At 43.3% G+C, this 15,255-nt stretch overlaps 1 protein-coding gene across 8 annotated transcripts in view; it reads right to left on the bottom strand.

The window, feature by feature from the left end:
- Positions 1–13,834, bottom strand: part of MRTFB (myocardin related transcription factor B) — an 89,282-nt gene extending 75,448 nt beyond the window's left edge. For 2 of the 8 annotated variants that reach the window (XM_075105238.1, XM_075105241.1), the window contains exons 1-3: positions 13,691–13,781; positions 10,445–10,489; positions 2,449–2,542 (exon numbers count right to left, since the gene is read on the bottom strand). The gene's annotated coding sequence lies outside the window, so the exon portion shown is untranslated. Of the gene's footprint in view, positions 1–2,448; positions 2,543–10,444; positions 10,490–11,800; positions 13,038–13,690 lie in introns of those variants that run through there. The other 6 variants (XM_075105243.1, XM_075105242.1, XM_075105247.1 and 3 more) reach the window with 4 other exon arrangements.
- Positions 13,835–15,255: the final 1,421 nt, after the last annotated feature.

The raw sequence follows: 15,255 nt of genomic DNA, 5'->3' as shown, positions 1-15,255 counted from the left end.
GGCAAAATTACCTGCGTGTCTGATTATTTTCCCCACCCAATTTCTGGTTATGATGGTCCTGTCCACACTGCTGGGTCAGCCCTTGGCATGGGCAGTCCTTATCCACAGAGAGCTCAATCAGCTTAACAAGTTTCAACTGATTTACCTTTGCTAACTTGGCTAACATGAACTGAAACAGTTCAGCAGAACAAACCTGAGCAGGCAAAAATCCCTGACATGGGTGGAATGAGAGGTTCTACCAAAAGACAATGTGTATCATCTTAATTGTGTTTCAATAAGTTATGTGGCTGAACAGTTCCCCTCTCAGCTGAAAATGTATTCAAATGTGGAGTATACTTCTTGAGCTTCAGTAAGCAATAAAAAAATTTAAAAAACCGCAAACTTAAAACACAGGGTGAAATATTTTGTAGTATATTTTCCCAATAACCTTCTGCATAATGCTAATGAGAAAGCTCTTACTGAACATTTCTTTTCATGAACACATCACAGCTAGAATAAGTCAATTTACAAACTCATGAGCCTAAAAATAGTTCAAGCCATAATTTCTCTCCTACATAACAGTTTTATTTGTATACTAGACATTTTTGGGTTTCAGCAGCATAACAGAAAACATACTTGCTTTAATATTCTTTCTGATACGCTATTTCTCCCATTTAACAGTCAGCAAATGTAACTTATTAGGATATGTTTCAAAGCACTTTGGTTAAATCCATTTACTAACACTAAAACACACAATGTATTTAATCATTTAAAAAAAAAGTTTAAAAAGGCTGGAAAATATATGCAATCCCACTCTTTCCTCAAAGACATTTCTTAAACAGTATTAATAATATTTTCGCTAAAAAAATATACAACATTTTATTAGAACCCCTATTGGAAAACTACTGATAATCGGATGAAAACAAGGTATTAAATATTATCTGGCCAGATGTAATTACTATAGCCCAGGTTTCTCTTGCCTTATGTTCATTATTTCTTTTCTGGCATCAAATCATAGTTCATTTCTTCTGCAGATCATTTCAGTACCTGCTCTCCTCCTCGATCCCTCTTCCTGAATTCTCTCTTTTGTCTATCCCCAATGTATAACAATCAATTCTCATCTCAGCTTTCACTTTACCCATTGAAACTACTCTGTACACCATCCTTCCTTAATGTACCTTTTCTTCTCTTGACCAAGTTCCTCAGCCAGACAGCATAAGGCTCGGCTTAGGCTTTCAAAAGCTTACCTACAGATGTCAAGAACCCACAGGCAGATCAAAGAGACACTATGGAATTCTACCTTTTGGACTACCCTCTGGCCCCATTACTGCCTCAAATGTTTGACTTCGCCTATGCTCAAGGGCCTCCAGTCAACTATCAATCTCATTTAGTCTGCAGGAATGGAAAGAGAAAGGTAAGTACCTTCTAGTATTCTATCCATCCTCCATTTCAAACTTCTAGTTTGTCTCCTTATTGCCCACCTTTGCTCCTGCTCAGGCCTTTCTCAGGGCAGAGAAAGATGAGCTATCGGTTGAAGTAGGTTACTACCATCTGCATTTCACCCTTTCCCAGAGATTCCTCCTTTCTATTTTCTCAGCTCTGCGCAACAAGCTTTTAAAGTCAGGCACATTTTACAGGCCCTGGTAAAAGAGCAGGCGAATGGTTAAACCAGCAGAACAGAGGAAGGGTGGAACATCTGGCAGAGCAAGGAGGGAGTCATTAGCCACTCAGCTTGGATCTACCGCAGCCAGAACAGTTTGCCTCACAATGCTGATCTGATTCTAGAAGAAATCACCAATTACCCTGTGTTATTCACAGAAGCAAAGAAAGTTGTTTGAAACTGTCTAGAGACGTAGAGTGAAATTATTTAAAGCTTGATTCACATTGGAAGATTTGTAATTCCTATAACCATAAAAATGGTTTACATTTTGCAGAAACTGATAGCATTTGCTTGGTAAACCCTTTACAGGAGCACTCAAATACTTTCACTTGAGGTAAGGTATTATTGGACATGAATGTAAAGAAGCATTACTGTAAATAACCCATACAAATTCAGAAATAAAGACTGTATAATAAAGTGGTAACTTCTCTTGAATTAAGTATTTCTAGAAGCACAGGAAATAAGCATTTTTCTCATAAAGTAGATATTAAAATCCTTCTGCTATACAGAAACTACAAATGACATTACAGCATGTAATATATTAACTAGAAAATGGTGATGTTTTCAGTCATTCCTGTAACTTCACACACAGTTGTATGATGATGTTGTGATCGTTCTTAATATTTACCTAAACTAGATAACCCAAACTACAGAATCATTGGAAGTTTTTAAATAACAGCAAGTCCCAAACAAATGATTTGTTAACTGATCAACTTCGCTTTTGGAGCAATTCCTCAGCACTGAGTGATGGCAAGTATTATTAGGACTTTCACTACTTGCAAATTGTATTTAAATTCTGGATTTCTTACCTGAAAAAACTTACTTCACGGTTTTCAAAAATACGTTAACCAGGATGAGTTAATCTACTCCTCTGGAGTACAAGAATTAAATTCTGCAATTTTACTAAAGAAAAAAAGACAAAACCCACCATGTAATAGTGAAAAACTACTTTGAAAACTGGCATACAAACTCACAGCTTCACTGTCAATTTTGCATTCAATTTCATAACAAATGCTGCTGCACAGTGATACTAAATCAATGACAGCCTGAATTTATCTACATTCAGAATTTTCTTACTAGGCATGTACATAAACTTATTTCCTTCTGTTGGATATGAAACAAGCAGAGGTGTAACTGTGAGAGGAGAATGTATGAACAAGCATACTGCCCTCCAAGAAAATTCATCTGAATCAATATAAAATCTGACACATCACTACTCAATGGTGTCAAGAGCAGATTCAAAAAGATTTTTGTAATTATTTCCTGATTCACACACTTTATGAGCCTTTAAAAAACTCCTTATAAATATACTAAGTATACTCATAAAGAGTACAGCTGTAGAAAGAGTACAACTTAACACATTGAAAATCATTAGCAAAACATTAAGGCATTTCTTTTTGTTACCTGTCTTATGTTGTATTTTCTATTAAAATATATTATTAATATGGTATTTTCAAAAGAGGAAATCCTAAAAAATAACCTATCAAGTACATGGTACCATAATGAAAAAACAAATGCTCCAAAATAGCTGACTGAAATTTGTTAGTCCATTCAAACACTCCTAAAATAATACACAAATGGTACAATTCAGACCAACCATAATGAACATAAAGATCCCATTAACTTCTATATAGTAATCTCAGCATATTCCACAAGCTCCATTTTCACAATACAGACATTCTGTGGCCCTCATCTGCCTGATTACCACCAAAGATGATAAAACTCCTTTGCTTTCGCGCTTCCAGTTACCTACATACAAGAATGAAACATGCTTAGAAAGACGGTGAATTCACAACATACAAAAATACTGATAACACAACTTATGCAAGATTAATGGTGACATTGCACATTTTCTCAGATAACATTTAAGTATAAACATTAAGAACATAATTCACAATTTACACCGAATACCCATCAGTCTTAAAGAGACAACCTATACACTAAATTCACTGTGTCTGGAACACTGTGATGCAAATAATACATCCACCCCAATGACATTCATACACAGATTTCTTTGCTTTTGTTAAGTCACAACTATTACTTTCCTAAAGCTTTAATAACATGTGGTTCTAAATCCTGGAAAGCTTTAAGCATGTGTTCAACTTTGTGCAACTCATTTAGTCTCAAAAACACAGGCTTAAATCTTTGCTGTATCACAACTTCATCAAACAATACATTCCCATTTTTAAAAAAGGGGAATAAAATTAAGGATTGTGCCAGCAATGTAGTTAGACAGAATGTCATTGGTGGGAATTCTATGCCTCTATAATTTTTTTTTTAAATTTGAAATTGTCGTGGTTTAGCTGGCAACTCAGCCCCACACAGTTGCTCACTCACTCCCCCATCAGTGGGATGGGGGAAAGAATCAGAAGGGTAACGCCCATGGGTTGAGATAAGAACAGTTTAATAATTAAAATTAAACAAAAAAAAAACCAACCAACAACAAAAATGCAATGGAAAGGAAAACAATAAGAGGCTTGAAACCCTGGAGGGGGGAGGGGGATGAACCACCGAAACAAACCGCACGCAGTGCAGCCGCTCACCACCCGCCAACCCAACACCATGCCTTCCCAAGCTGCAAACTGCCCCCCTTAATATACTGGTCATGGCGTCACACGGTATGGAATGAACATCCCATTGGCCAGTCGCGGTCAGCTGCCCCGGCCGTGGCCCCGCCCCCGCCAGCCTCCCACCAACGCAGCAGAGCATGAGAAGCTGGAAAGGTCCCCGACCCCCACAGTGAAGAGAATCAACCCCTTCTCAGCCAAAACCAGCACATTCTCCACCCCTTATTCCATACCATTTACACCATGCCCAGGTCCCATACGATCCAATACCACCTTACCAACCATCACCCCTCCCCTTCCCATCCTTTAACGTAATACACAGACAACATTCCCTTAGTCTATGGACCCTCCCTGTAAAATGTCCATAAAAATGTCCATTGAGTTCACCCAGCCCATGACTCTGGGCTCCATCTGTCATATCAGTCTTTCAGGATGGGAGAGATGGTGTGTGTGGTGTAGGGTTGCTGCATACCAAGTCAGTCATCGTTCCATCACTGCTGCACTTTGTTTCATCAAAGTTCATCTTCCATGGATTGGGAGGATACTATGATATCATTGATACAACACAGAGGTGACACGCAATATTATAGCAGTTCGCATTGTGCCATTCAGTTCATTGGCTGTTTTTGCCCAAAATCAAATCCCCTTGAGGCATACATCGATTTCTCCATCCTCCTGCATCACCCACCAAGTACACCCAGGTCCTCGAGCAAAAGCAATCCCATGAATGGGTTTGCCTTTGCCTGAGGCAGGAGGAACCCAGACTGTTTTCCCCAGCATATTTTTTACGTGCACTACAGGGGCTCTATCCCCTTCCACAATATGTAGGATTTCTGACTGGGCAGGAACAGCTCGACTGGCAGATCCCCTCATGTTGACTAACCACGTGGCTTTTGCTAAATGTGTATCCCAGTGCCTGAATGTTCCACCCCTCATTGCTCTCAGTGTAGTTTTTAACAGTCCACTGTACTGTTCAATTTTCCCAGAGGCTGGTGCGTGATAGGGGATGTGATACACCCACTCAATGCCGTGCTCTTTAGCCCAGGTGTCTATGAGGTTATTTCAGAAATGAGTCCCGTTGTCTGACTCAATTCTCTCTGGGGTGCCATGTTGCCACAGGACTTGTTTTTCCAGGCCCAGGATAGGATTCCGGGCAGTGGCATGGGGGACGGGATATGTACCTTTACAACCAGGTTCTCTACCCAGGCAGCAATATCTTGCCACAGTGAGGCAGCCCAGATGGGTTTGCCTCTGTGCTGCCAGTTGCTCTGCTTCCATTGCTGCAGCCAGCCCCACAGGGCATTTGCCACCATCCAGGAGTCAGTACAGAGATAGAGCACTGACCACTTTTCCCCATTCAGCAATGTCTAAGGCCAGCTGGATGGCCTTTACCTCTGCAAACTGGCTCAATTCACCTTCTCTTTCAGCAGTTTCTGCTACTTGTCATGTAAGACTTCACACAGCAGCCTTCCACCTCTGGTACTTTCCCACAAGGTGACAGGACCCATCAGTGAACAGGGCATACTGCTTTTCATCTTCTGGCCGTTTGTTATGGAGTGGGGCTTCTTCAGCACATGTCACCTCCTCCTCTGGTGATAATCCAAAATCTTTGCCTTCTGGCCAGTCAATGATCAATTCCAAGATTCCTGGGTGACTGGGGTTTCCTACTCAAGCCCCCTGGGTGATCAGTGCGACCCATTTACTCCATGTAGCATCAGCTGCATGACGTGTAGAGGGGACGTTCCCTTTGAACATCCAGCCCAGCACCAGCAGTCGGGGTGCCAGGAGTAGCTGTGCTTCAGTACCAACCACTTCTGAAGCAGCTTGAACCCCTTCATATGTTGCCAATATCTCTTTTTAAGTTGGAGTCTAGTGGGCTTTACACCCTCTGTATCCCCAACTCCAGAACCCTAGGGGTCAACCTTGGGTCTCCCCTGGTGCTTTCTGCCAGAGGCTCCAGGTAGGGCCATTCCCCCCAGCCGTGGTGTACAGCACATTTTTTACACCTTGTCCTGCCCAGACTGGCCCAAGAGCTACTGCATGAACTATCTCCTGTTTAATCTGTTCAAAGACTTGTCGTTGCTCAGGGTCCCATTTGAAATCATTCTTCTTCCAGGTCACTTGATAGAGAGGGCTTACGATCAGACTGTCCTTTGAGCAAAAGGATGCTTATTCCTGAGAGCTGAGACACTACTCTGTAGAGGTGGGGAGCAGGACATATCTCCTTTGAGTTGCTGGACCTCTCAGGATAGTTTCTCCACAGCAGAGACTAGCGAGGAAGAGATATTTGCTTCGTAATCCCAGAGCCTATCAATCACCTCCACCACTGTTGGTGGCTTGTCCCCTCTCCAGGAAGTTACTGCCAATGAGTTTGCATACGAGGATGGTGCCCTCCGTACAAACCTCTGCCACATGGGTTGTGTGCACTTGGCTTCATCTGGATCTTTGGATGACCGTTGATCATCCAAGTCACCATAAATCACCTCAAACACAGCTAATTCCCTTAGATACTGGGTGCCTTTCTCCATAGTTGTCCATTTTCCTAGGCGATATGTAACATCTTCTTTAAAGGGATATCCTTACTTCACTCCAGACAGGAGTCACCTCCAGAGGCTGAGGGCTTGTGTTCTTTTTCCAATTGCTTTGTTAACGCCCCCTTCCCCAGAAAGGGAACCCAGTTGTTTGGCTTCTTCTCCCTCTAATTCCAGGCTACTGGCCCCATTATCCCAGCATCGGAGCAGCCAGGTCACAATGTGCTCACCTGAACGACAGCTACAATCTTTTTGCATATCTCGCAACTCACTCAAGGATAGGGATCAGGTGGTCTCTATTTCATTTATGACTTCTTCCTCCTCTCCCTGTGACTGCCCTGCTTTTTCATCATCCCATTCTAAATGAGTTGACGTCCGCTTCCAATATTTTGTCTTGTGCATGGGGGCGACTGATACTGGCACGGGTTGATTCTCTGAGTCAGCTCCAGTACTTGTCGTGGGGGTTTGAGTAGCCGCAGTGCTTGTCCTGGGGTTTGAGTAGCCGCAGTGCCTGTCACTTTGCCTTTCAATCCAGAGACCTTCGCTTCCCCTTGGCAGCACACTGAATACTGTTGAGCAGGGCTCAGTACACGTGGGCCAGGCCCCATCACGTTGCAGTTATCTGTGTGTCTCTGGAGTTCCCAGCACAACAACATACTTTCTCCAAATATTCTACTAGCTTTTCAGGATTCTGCACTTCTTCAGGGGTGAAACTCCAAAACACTGGGGGTGCCCACTGCCCTAGGTATTTGCCCATGCTATCCCACATGCCCTGCCACTCAAAACTGTCAAGCCTTGGGGCAGATTTCTGGGTGATATTCTTAAGTTGCTTAGTCAAAACCAAAACAACATGCCCAAAAGCTAACAATAAGTGCACCTTAACCACCCAAGGATGTTCAAGATACAAAAAGGTTGTTGTAATAAAGGCGGAGACATCATAGAAAAAAGTTGCAAAGATACCATTCTGTATTTCCTCCATGTAAAATCTCTCAGAGGAGAAGGTAGAATTGCTAATCGCCTCAACAAGGTGGTATCCAAAGTACAGTAACGGTTTCAGCAAAAACCCCAAATACCAGATAAAGTTAAAAATCAGTGTTTGCATAACAAATCTCGTAGGCAAAACGTTACTAATCACAGCAGAACACAGCAGACTAAACAAACCAACACCAATCTTTAACACCAACTGCAAAAAGGACAACATGGTGTTGTGACCAGCAGCTGTTGTTATCTCCAACCCTTGAGCCCCAGGTTGGGTGCCAAAAAAGACTGCCCTGGTTTAGCCGGCAGCTCAGCCCCACACAGTCACTTGCTCACTCCCCCACCGGTGAGATGGGGGAGAGAATCAGAAGGGTAACGCTCATGGGTTAAGAACAGTTTAAATAAATAAACACAACAAAAATGCAATGGAAAGGAAAACAACAAGAGGCACGCAATGCAGCCACTCACCACCCACCAACCCGACACCGCACCTTTCCAAGCTGCAAACTGCCCCCCTTAACATATTGGTCATGGTGTCACATGGTATGGAATGAACATCCCATTGGCCAGTCGCGGTCAGCTGCCCCGGCTGTGGCCCCGCCCCCCCCCAGCCTCCCACCAAACGCAGCAGAGCATAAGAAGCTGGAAAGGTCCCCAACCCCCACAGTGAAGAGAATTAACCCCTTCTCAGCCAAAACCAGCACACAGAAATATTGAGAAACTTGCTACTTTGTGAAATGTAAGAACTTGTATGGTTATTAACTGGACTTTACTGGAAAACACCAACAATTTGAACTCCCTCTGCTGAATTTTTATGAGCTACCTTTTACATTTACACAATAAAGAATGACTGGCAAACTAATTTTAATGCATGTAGAATTTTTTATCAAGTTTTCAGCAACTGTTCCCTAGCCTTCCAGCAGACTTCTAACATTAGAAACAACATGTGGAAATAAAAATACAATTGTCTGTCCTTTTTAGGGATATAAATCAGGGCTAATTATCTTGGAAATTCAGTCTGAGAAGGGTAGAAAACCAGGGTTTTTTTGTTTTTTGTCTTCATTTTTAGTCTTTTGTAAATTTGTGTTTCACTAGTCAGCGTAGACATCAAAAATGAGCTTAACTGTGACTTCTCCCTCACTTTGTTGCTTTTGGCATCATGCCCAGGTTTAAGCCAGTTTTCAAACATTTAATTAATGGCTTTAGCCAAGTACCCAAATATGAAATCTTAAAATACTGTCTACTGAGACAACGATCACAGAGATTCAGTTTATTGCATAAGTGCAAAACTGTTACATTAACATCTGGATTTAATAACAGTAATCTGAACACTAATAAATTCTGTAATGTGCATTTGCTTTGGAGTTCCAGGATATGGAAGATTTTTGTGGCTGTGGCTTCGCCAGAGCCTCAACAACACTGAAGAGTAGTTTTACACAGCTGTCAATCTTTACCACAGAAAAGTTTGAGAAAGTTTTATTCCATAATTAATATTATGCAATTTAGGCTCTCAAACTTCAGGTGATAAAATGCTCAAGAAACGATGCCAGGAATACTGGTTCACTATGCTCAATCCAGCCACAGAAGAACTTCATTTAAAGAAGCAAACATGAAACATTCATGGCTGTCAAGTGCAAATAGACTTAATTTCAGCTGTTGATCTCTTCTTTAGGCATGCTGCTAAAAAAGTAGCAGATATATTCACAGTAAGGAACAAAGGTTGCAGATTTACTAAACCAGGTCATGAATTGAACTGGTATGCCAAGTCTAATCAGACCTGCTCTTCTTCATGTAGCCTGAATGCAACCCTGAAACACACCTTACCTTCAGGTTAAAGGAAGGTCCCCTACCTTTAAGTGTTTCCAGGTGCTAATTTTTTTGCCTAACACTACAGTTCTAGGGTTTGTTGGAATGCATCAATGCTCCAGATACATACCACCTCTGTGTATACCCAGAAAGTTTTGTACGTTTTGCTCTTCTTCCATTCTATGGAGCAGTTCATAACCATGGAAGTTGTGTACAGCGTGGCTTTTTCTGTAGAAGTGGAGCCAATGCTGTTTCATCTTAGAGGGGCCTCAGTAGAAATTTTCAGGGAGGCTTACACAATTCTGTAAGCACCCACTAAATGTTCTTAGTTACTCCCTTTGAGAAAGAAGTTCCCTTTCCTCATCTATAACTGGATTTATTTAATGAAAAAACGCATTTGGGTTCCAAAGCACTGGTGGTGCTTTGGAAGTGCTGTGCTGTTAAGCGTTCTGGCGCTATGCTGGTGGCTAGCCTGAGTCACTGCAGAATAGTTCTTAAAAATAAAATGCTATATAGGCCAAAGTTTTACCTACCAATATCAAAACTATGTACATTTAGAAAAAGTCTAACATAATCTGTGAAGGCTTGCAAGCGTGACAGTCCTTTTTTAAAAAAAGAGAAAGTATTATTTAATCAAAGTAAGAATATTTAAGTCAAAATTCTAGGAGGTGATTAAAAACCACTCATATTGAATGGCAAAGCAAAAAACATCACAATAACATGTTCTTAGCTTATGTAACAAAGGTACTGCATATCCTCAAATTCCTGTTTGGATGAGAACGTATCTCTTGGAAAACCTTTCGCGTTACAGGGTTATAAAACCAGCACAATTTAAAGCAATACACTGCTCACGGAAAACTTTGCAGCTTTATAAAAACCACTGCATTTAGAAAGTTTTAATTCTTTTAAGATATAGCACTTACCTTGTATTTCCAGCCTCCTCCTATAGTGTCTGTTTCAGCACATTTCTGGTCAATTGGAAAGTAAAGATAGGAAAAACAAAAAAATCACAAAGATGTCACAAGGATTCTGTATTTTAGAAGTTACATATTCTATTCCACCTCAGGAATCAAAACCTTAAGAATACAAGCTGCTCTTTTTCAGCCTTTGCAGTTTTGTTCAAGTATCTTATTAGGTTAAAAATCCCTAGAGTAATTTCAATAAGCTCTAAGCTAATTTTTAGCAGCTTTCATATTACTGCTCAAATTCTAACACACTAATTATTTGTCTTTCCAGTAACCTCTGGCCAGAATAATAGTGCTAGAGGTGCATTACCCACTCCTTTTTAACTCAACTACAGTGGACAAGACCAGTCCTAGCTCCTTCAAGACCAGCTTGCATAATCCCTTAGAGCTGAAATGTCTTCACGCTTGGAAGTTTCAGTGCCAATTATACCTGTACACTATAACTTCACTTGATAATACAAATATATTTTAGTTTTCTATAGATTCCAATATGAAGGAACCTTGATAAAGAAAAAGAAAAGGGAACTGTTCACAACCGCATTTTGGCTTTTTGCTATGACAATACAAACATACTTGTTCCGTCATCAACTTTTCATATATATTTTAGAGTGTGTGTGTACATACATGCATATACAGACACACTGCATACTAAATTTAGAAAAGTTAAAAAAATCCCCACAGTTATCTTTAAGGCTGGCATTTATTAAATGCTGTTTCATACAACATTAATGAGGTTTTCTAGTTTTGGCTTTGAACCCATAGGTATCACCTAAAAAGCCCCATACATTTGCTCAGCCACACAGCGTTGCTTTTGTTTTCACATGCTGAAGCTGATGTTACTGTTTCTATACATACCAGTGAAAGAGGTTAAAAATTAAACATGTAAAACACCAAATCAAAATAAACACACATAAGAGGAAAAAGCGACAAGGTAGAAATGCCAAAAGGCCTAAAAAAAAGAAATGGCCTACTGTAAAAGGTATTCCCCTCTTCCTTCCAATAATTACTTAATCAGTAATCTAAATGCTGTTTAAAATAAAAACCAAAACCAAAGCCACAATCAAATATATTATCTATCCAATAGCATATTAATTCATAATTTTATCAATTATCTAATTTGATTTCTAGGCTAACAAGCAAGGGCTCCAATTTATTGAGGATTTTACACATATAAGCACTAAATTTGGCTGAATATCTGTATAGCAACCTCCAGTTGTTAAAGGTTTTAATAACTCATTCAACAGAATCCCATGAATTGAAATTCATAAATATTAAGGTGATTGTCACATTACTGTATGCCTCCTAACAATTCACCTGTATCATTAAGTCCAATTTTCTACATTTCTCCAAATGCAGCTAAATCGTGAAAGTTGTTCTGCAATTCTGCACTTCCAACAATGTACTACGGATTTTCAGCTTCCAGATGTTTTTATTTTCTTAATAACTGGTGTGATTACCAGGTAGCACTCTGTCAAGTTTTAAATGCAAGTTATACCACAAAGATCACAGTTTGCCCTAACTAATTGCACAGGAAAGAAAACTTCAGGAAGGAACTAGATAAAATGTCAAACGTTATGAAAATAATCTTATGAAGTGCCAGCTGTCCCTTTGTTGAGAGCTTTAAAACATCAATTAATTCAAAACCTGGGCATTTTTCCATCTTAAAGGGAAAGCTATAGTGTGAGGAAGAAGTGTAATCACCTCCCCATAAACATGTACTTTAGAACATGCTGTACCCACAGTACAGTGTAAGCTGGGGTTTTTTTCTTCAAAGCTGACTGATGTTAGTCTAAATCTTTCAGACATATTGACAGCAAAGCTATGAGATTTCACAGTGCTGTGTGTGAAATATGCATTAAAAGTTTCTGATATTTATTTCATGATTAAACCAATTATTCACTTTAAATCCTGTAGTTTTTAATTTCAGCTATATTGCCTGCTGCAGCCATTAAATCTTAGTATTACCTCTCCCAACTGCATTGAGGCAGCATGACAGCAGTTTTCTGCACTGCATACTTCGAAACCAATACAAATCCCATATAAACAGAATAAAGGCAAATGTATCTGCTGGCACAGGGGAAAGGCACTGCAGCACAGCTCTTCACCTCGCTCCCTCCCTTCTGACTGATGTTGCTCTCACAAGTGTTAACCGATTTATGTGCATCTGAGATACAGATCTGTGCATACAATTGCTGCAGATACACTTGTTATTTCACCCACAAAGCTGATAAACCCAGTGCCATCTAAAACCTACCTATTTCACAAATGACACACCAAACCCCTGAACAGTCCCTGGTCTAAGCACAGACGCTCTTTTAACAGGTAAGTGAACCTACACTGTAGTTGCATAAGTTGGGTGATCAAGGCCAGAGGTCTCAGATTCATCGCTTTGAACAAGGGAAAACTTTCATTTCAATATATATATATTTTTAAGGCCAGGCCCTGCAGTTACGCATTTCTATCCACGGGTCCCGCACCTCGCCCAGGAGTTTGCGTGCCTTACTTAGGAAAATTTAAAAAAGCGAAAAAATCCGTGACCGCAGCGCACCACAAGGAAAATCTATCAGCGAGAGCACGGCAGAAGCCGGGCTGGGCAGAGCTCCAGGGCAGACACATCCCACAGCGCGATGCGAGCGGTGCCGGCACCAGCCCCCCCGCCCCAGGCTGCCTCCACCTGCGGGCGGGGGAGCTCCCGCAGCGCGGCCCGCCGGGGCTGAGGCGACGCCGCCACCAGGTCCGCAGTGCCGGCCCTGCGGGCATCCAGCCCGCCCCCGGCCGGGAGGGGCAGCCGCCGCTCCAGGCCCCCCCAGCGCGGCGGGCGGACGCCCCTCCCGGAGCGGAGCCAGGGCAGCGGGGCTCCCCTCCACACGCCTCAGCCTCCGTAAGATGGCTCTGCCCGACGCGAGCGGGCGGCCCCCGGCGGGTGTGGCGGCGCGAGGCGGCAGCCCGCCTCAGGCCGGGTGGCAGCGGCCGCCCGGCTGCTGCCGTTCGCCACCCCCCCCCCGCGGCGGCCGGCCCGACCCAGGGGGGGCGGCACTGCTGCCATCCCGCCGCGCGCCGGGGGCAAGCCGCCACCACCCCGCCCGCCACGTGACGCGCGCTCCCCCGCCGACCCCGCGCGGAGGAGCCCGGCCAAGCGACGACGACGACGGCGGCGGCACCGAACAACCGCCTGCCTGCCCCCCCCCTCCCCCGCTCGCTCACCCTCGCTCGCCGCCGCCACCGCGGACATGTCCTCTCGCGAGCACTGCGGCCGAGACCGCCCTCGGGAGCGCGCCCCGGCGGTTGGCCCGCGGACAGGGGCGGGAGGGCCGCGCGCGCTGCCGCTCCGCGGGCCCCTCACACGTGTGGGAGGCGGAGGGTGAGGAGGCGGGGCGGGGGCGGGGCGGCCGCATCCGGGCACTTACGGCCCTCGGCGTCCCCTAACGAAGGGTCGTCTGAGGGGGCAGGCGGGGAGGAGTGTGACTTCGGCCCTGCTACTGCTCTCGTGTCCTGTTCCACTGGCCTCCGGACGCCGAGGGAGCTGCTCCGAAAACGTTACTGGGGGTCTGTCCCCGGGGCCTGAGCTCCTCTCCCTCATCGGAGCGGTTTCTCGGCCGTGGCGCCGCCTGTTTTCCTCCCTCTGGAGGCGCCTGGCTGGTGGCGGGAGGGTCGCGCCAGATTAACCCCGTGTCCCGACTCGGGGGTGGTGGGGCCCGGCCGAGGGCCCCGGGGTTGGGCGGGATTCCTGCAGCGCTGAGGTGAGGAGGGGGTGGGCGGTGCACACTTCGCCGCCGCGGCGGCCCGGCCCGGGGCGGTTCCCACCGAGCTCTCCTTCAGGTGCTGCAGTCGCACGAATTTGAAATTCGAAGCAAAACTCAAGTTCGGCTTCAAACTTCGGCTCTGCAAACACACGGAAACAAGATGGGACTCATAACTCATGTATTTTTCCCTTCAGGCTTGGCAATAAATGTCTGAGGTGATTGAATTTGATCAAACATCAAACAAATCAGGAGGACAAAAATACATTTCTTAGAAGAGGTTTTAGAAACCTGATGATGTACTCTTGACAATGTGCAATAGAAAAAATATGCATTTATTCTGTAAGTAGAATATGAGCATGCACACACATAATAATTCGTTGCATGTGTTGTGCAACACTGCACACAGCAGTGAATATCTTGCTAATGAACAGACTTTTACTAATACTAGTACTGTTCTGTAAGTACACTGCATCATGCCCATAATTATGCAACTCTGCTTTCAGTTTGTATTTTTTTAACTCACAGGTTAAGAACTGAGCTGCCATTCAGTGAAACATTCTAATATAGCTTTTTTTATTATTTGCAATTTACTAGTGTCCAGGAGCTTGCTAGGAGACTATGTTGTGCTTATGCTACATGGTAACAAATCAAAACATGGTTCCCTACTCCAAAGGGTTTTTCGATGTTTGTTCAGAAGCGAAACCACAGGCATATGTAACGCATGCAGGCATAAAAAAACCAAAAAACAAAAAACACTCAGGTTTTAATTTCTTACGGTTTTAAGATGCTAAACAACATTCTGATATGATTGTAGACTAATGCTTTGACGTTAAAAGAATTACTTGTTCAAATTATTTTGATGGGCTGGAAGGGTTATTATTTGGTTTGCTTTTTAAAACAGGGCACATATCTCCTGCACTCCTCTAGAAGACAGTTAGCTAATCAGATTTTATCCGATTTCAGAAACAAACTAAAACCAGCAGTGACTCGGAAGCTTAGCCATGAACTGTGTAAAGATCTCATTAA

This window comes from Phalacrocorax aristotelis, chromosome 10 (genome assembly GCF_949628215.1).
Source record: "Phalacrocorax aristotelis chromosome 10, bGulAri2.1, whole genome shotgun sequence".
Classification (NCBI taxonomy): domain Eukaryota; kingdom Metazoa; phylum Chordata; class Aves; order Suliformes; family Phalacrocoracidae; genus Phalacrocorax; species Phalacrocorax aristotelis.
This window is presented reverse-complemented; position numbering and strand designations above follow the sequence as displayed.